Here is a 6112-nt window from a genome sequence, read left to right as displayed (position 1 = left end):
GGCCTGATCACAGCACCTACTCTTTCTCCCTGAAAGGTACTAGTCTCTCCCTATTTGCAACTCCTCTTATCTACTCAATCTCAGGTTGCCTTGTGGTACTGCAACATACCTGCCTTCAAGGCAAATTCAGACAACTGAGAGCAAGATAAAATGCTGTGCTGCAGAGATGGCTTTTGACTTGAACAAAGAGACCCATTCTAGTCCCACCAGTGAGATCATCTTTCCTCAGGTGAATGTTTATCAATATCTTTAGGTGATCCAACCATACTTCCTTAGAGCTGAGTACAGATCAAGACTCTTGGTGTTGGGCCGCTGCAATTGTTTGTGCTCCATCTGGAAGTCCAGTTGCAATCCACTCACCTGTTGCAAGCTGTTGAAGGGCATAGTGGATGACACGTGGCTTTAGAGCTGGATTCTCCATGGACAATGTCTCACAATCTCATGAGTAAAGTAAACAGAAGACATTAGCAGTCAGCTGACATTAGCAGTTCAACCAGCAACAGCCAATGGATTCTACTTAGGATCCAAGTCTAGCACAACCAGTGAAATAGCATCTCCAAATGAAGGTAGAACAAATTCTCCCCCAACCCATTTTTCAACACCATTCCAAACTGAAACATGAGCAGTACACTACCATCCCCAGGCAGGAACAGAAGGCCTGGTGCAGCTGGTCAGAAAGGGAGATAAGATTGTTGAGCATACACATATACCATGTTCCCTGAGTACTCTGGAAAAGACCCTATGTGCTTGATCTATTTTGGAAAAATGCTATCTGAACACAACAACACCCCACATCCACTGGGAGTTGTCCAGCCCTGTGCCTGGCCAGAGTAATCACATGACAAATGAGGCATTAGATTGCCAATTCAAAATGTTCCACAAAGGCTACTACCATCGAAGTATAAGAACTACTGAGATGGATGTTCTGAAGAGCTACCAGCAGATATCAGATCTTCTGAGTGGTGACAGACTGATACAATTCCTCTCCTCAGAAGTTGTTAATTCAAAGCCTCTAGAATTATGCACACCAAGAAACTTATTCACCTAAGCAAAGTCTGCTGAGTGAAAGAAAATACTCAAGATATGATATGGTAGACTAGGCCAGCCCTAACTAGTTTTAAGCTCTCCACAGTTCACTCCTTCCCCACATTTCTGTATTCCCTCCTTTGTAACCCCCATCTCCACACTCTGTATCCTGTCCTCATTGTTTCATGCCCTCCTCCCTTTGGACTCCTTCTCTTTTCCAAGTTCTATCCCATACTTGTTTCCATTCATGCCATCTACACTCATTCTAATCTCTCTTCCCCCTCTTAATTTCAGAGTCCCACCTTAACCTCATAGCCACCCATGCCTTTTCCCTCCAACCTCCATGATATCTGCTCCTTCCACTCTCAAGTACCCCCTTAAAAGACAAAATGATCTGAACTTACCCACTTTCTCCCAAAAATGTTTGTGCACAGAGAGCCACCTCTGAATTAGTTCCTTAAGGTTTTCTTCTTAGCGAATAGATGTTTATTTGGAAACCTGTATTAAGTTATAATTTTGCTTCAGACATCTATCACCATTTTGTTCCACATGACTTATCAATTTCATACTTGCAAGTGAGGTAAATCTGAATGCACAATATGAAAAATAATCAGTATAGTAGCATCATATACACATAAAACAGCTGACCTTGATTCTGAACGTTCTACCAATATAAATATTGGTTTTAAAAACAGAAAGCAGAAGCTCTGATTATTAAAACTTGAAGTACTAAGAGTGGAGAGATCACCTTGGCACTTTGTGGTCATTAGATATTAGGAAATTTTGCCTTGTGGTATGAACATATTGATATAGTAATGGATTTAGCTCCTACTATTATCATATGGTTTATAAGGAGATACTATTCCTATATTCTACTTAGGAGGAAAATAAACCACATGAGTGATTTGTATGATGTTTTGGTTACTCTGGCTATTTATGTTGAGGCTGCAATAGAATTTCTTCTGTTGTGCACATACATTAGATGTAATAGAATATAATTTATTATAGCTTAGTACATTAGGGAAAAGAGGAGATTCTTAAAGCAATGCAATACAGACAATTTTTCCTCAAGCAATTGTACATATCAACAGTTCTGTAGCCACAATGAACTCTCTAGGTAATGGCTATAGTATATATAATTTTTTATTATAGAAATGTATTTCTCCCCTCCCACAAGGGACCAAAAAGGAGTTGTGTCTATTTGTAAAGGATGCAAATGAGATCACATGGAAACTTTGTGGTTAAAATAGTGTAATCCTTTTCATAGTTAAGACCATTTTATCCAACAAACAAATGTTTTCCTCTTAACTGTGAAAGTTGGCTGACCTGTCAAAATGTTCCTATGAAAATTTATACAAGTATTGCATGTTCTTTGTAAAAGGATTGCAGATATACAGATTAAGTTCATAGTAGATGCCAAATATACTGATATGTGGATATAGATTATATATAAAACTATTAGCAGCTGTATCAAGAGGTAGATCATCCCATCTGATTTCCAGTTACATAGACACAAACAGGAAATAGATATTTGAGGCTTTTTCCTTTTCAGTGAGTGAAGACAGTAATGTGTTCCTGCTAATTCTGTTACTCTCTCCATAACTCAAAATGGCTATTTTCTCTCTTACACACGTTTATCAATGTGGCTCTGATATAATTGGTTCTTATACCGTTCAGGCAGTTTAGCTACTGTCATATAGAAATCACCCTAGTAAATCCATGTGGAATTCCAGTATATCTTTTGATAGCAATGTTATGTAAACTGGTTTCAGCAAAATGCTGGAAGACAACTGAGGGCTGACTGGAGCCAAAAATATTTATTTTATTTTTTCCTCAGGTTTGTGATTAAACTCTGAAGGATTTTTATTGGAGTCAGGTAAGGGAGGCAAATGCGGATCTGCTCATTCCCATATTTCCCTGTCATCTTAGTTTTAGAAGAGGGATGAAATACTCCCTGCAGAAGACCTGATTTGGTTGTCTGCTGATAGAGGTGATAGCAGCCAGAGGAAACAACAGGGTTGTCATCAATCTTTATACCTTTTAAGTGTAGGACAATCTGAAGGGAGTTTAAGTTGGTTAAAGAAGGCAATGATGGGGTAAAAATGCTTGCTGATTATTTGATTTTGTTTTCTCTGTGACTATATATCTACACACAGACACACACGATGGGGATAGCTAAGATCATCAAATCAATATTGAAGAGTAGGATACAAGCTGATCCAATACAAGCAGAAACTGCACCACCTGTCTGTACCTTCTTTGTACAACTAAGATGAATAATGTTTGATGAATATTTCATTACATTATATACACGGCCTCATTTATCACTTGTCAACTTCTCCAAAAGCCAATATAGCACATCACGGGTTACATGAGTTTTGATGACACCAAGTGCTATGGTCAATCAACCAAACAATAGTAAATACATTATGCATCCAGATGATTGAGCACTCAAGTGTACAAAACAAACATAAAATACCATGGACTTAACAGAGACACCGGTTTTATGGCTCATTACAAAATTTGTAACACACCCTGCTGCCTAACACTTGGTTGCCCACTTAATTTCAAGTGGTCTCCTACAGCACATATGAGCCCCTTATGCTTAATCTGTTCCACCTTGTATTTAGCTGGGCACTCTGATTACCTTCTCCAGACCTGAGAAGGAGCTCAGTGTAGCCTGAAAGCTTGTCCTTTCTACCAACAGTCGGTCCAATAAAAGATACTATCTCACCTAGTCTCTCACATAAAATACTGAGGGTTTGTTTTTTTAAATCCACAGTAAAATCCACCGATTTTGTTAACTGAGAAGCTGAATTTTAACGTACCAGCAATTTGTTTTATGTTTCTCCTATTAAAATCATAATGTATCAGGTTCAGTGCATCCTCAGTAAATAATGAACACAATATTTTATCAGTAATTTAGGACAACTATACAGCTTCAACTTACACCTCTACCTCGATATAACGCTGTCCTCGGGAGCCAAAAAGAAAAAGTCTTACTGCGTTACAGGTGAAACCGCGTTATATTGAACTTGCTTTGATCCACTGAGTGTGCAGCCCTGCCCCCTCGGCGCACTGCTTTATCACGTTATAGCCGAATTCATGTTATATCGGGTCGCGTTATATCGGGGTAGAGGTGTACTTTAATTTTCAAACTGAGATAGGTACAGAATGCTAATTTGAGATAACACTTCAATATTTAATATATTATAAATTGATATTTTTATTATGTTTAATGGCTATGAATAAAAAAATTCACAGGCAAAAGACATTCTCTTGACATGGCAGAGGAATTAAAAGCCAATTTAATTTTAAACTTATGATGATTAAAAGGCACTGAATTAGATTTTATAGAGTGAAAAACGACACTGTAGAATTATATAGCTCACTTTAACTACCATTTCCCTTTCCCTATAAAACTATATCTTTGAAAATCTATAATCCAAGTGTCTTCCATCACTGTCATAAAATTGACTTCTTTGTAGTCAAACAAGAATGCTGGGTGACAGTTATTCTTACTGCGCTCTAGAAGAATGTGTCAAAGTTACAGACTAGAGGGGATTTCTGATATCTGGCAAGCTTCTAGTAATCAGTTTTATAATCAGTTTAACCTATTTTAAGATGCAAGTATATGGCTGGATGATTTAATGGGTTACTGGACTTCACCTCCGGAAATCTGGTTAATAAATTGACTACATTATAGTTGCCTAGATCGTGGACATTTGTCCACAGTGTGATAGCACAATTGCCAATTCATGATCAGGGGAAACCCAGAATTTGACTAGCCAAAATGTTTCAGGTCTTGACTGAAGCGCAGATGTGGAAGCTTATGCAGCAAATGTACAGACTATAGGCTTGGTTCTAAACAGTGCTATATCACATCTTCCCTTCAAAAAGAGTTCAAATTCACTCTTGGGGGAGGAATAGCTCACTGGTTTGAGCATTGGCCTGCTAAACCCAGGGTTGAGAGTTCAATCCTTGAGGGGGCCACTTAGGGATCTGGGGCAAAATCAGTACTTGGTCCTGCTAGTGAAGGCAGGGGGCTGGACTCGATGACCTTTCAAGGTCCCTTCCAGTTCTAGGAGATAGGATATCTCTAATCTCACTCACTGATGCTGTTTTATACAGGAAGAGTGGATGACTCAGTGGATTAGTAGTGCAATATGGAGTCAGTCTGTGATATTGAACCATATTTCTAGCCAGCCCTCAGGAACCTTCCCTCTCTCATCAGTTAGAGAGAAAGTGGAGGGAAAGAATATCCTTCCCTTCCCACCCAAGCAGTCTGATGTGGAGAAATGAAAAAGATGGAGCTGCAAAGTCACAAAATAATCAGGGTATCCTCATGACATTACATCACCAATAAGTCACTGATTATGGACAAAATGCAATATGAAGATGGCTATTTTTTGGCTCTCTGAGACACTATCTGATGACAAAATAGTTCTCCAGCCCTTTGAAACTGAGAATTATTAACTTATCCATTTCTAATTGGCCCAAGCTGGTACTGACCTTAACCCTTCACCATCTGCTGGATGTTGGTGGCCTGTATAAAATAATTTGGTATTCTTACCTATGCATCCCTGTCACAAAGTCACATTGGGCACCCTTCTTGGCATACTTGAGTCCAGTGAGTGAATGAGCGTGAAGACTGAACTATCCTTCCATTTTAGAAAGGAAATAATTAAATTGTAATGGTGAGGCACGTATCAAGAGATTGCATTCCGCTTCACAAGTTTACTTTTTCTAATTTAATAGGTAAACAGAAAAAACATGCGAAGTGTGGAGTGCAAACATTCTTTGGTTTACTCATAAAATAGAAGACATATCAAACAGCAAAAAAACTTGGCAATTAAATACATTGCAAAGTTCTTTATAAGCTTCTGCACAAAAATTCCTCAGGTGTTTGAAATGTTTTAGCATGTTACAGTGTTTGGGAGTCACATATTTTTTGTACCAGTGAAAAGAACTAGATAACATTTTTTGATTTAATCTGTGGTATTGTAAATGCCTTCTCTCTATTTGTTAAACAGTTGTTACTATATGTAACCCAACAACATAAGCTCGCTATATACAAAGCAAACTG

This window comes from Trachemys scripta, chromosome 6 (genome assembly GCF_013100865.1).
Source record: "Trachemys scripta elegans isolate TJP31775 chromosome 6, CAS_Tse_1.0, whole genome shotgun sequence".
In the NCBI taxonomy this organism is placed as follows: Eukaryota; Metazoa; Chordata; order Testudines; family Emydidae; genus Trachemys; species Trachemys scripta.
This window is presented reverse-complemented; position numbering follows the sequence as displayed.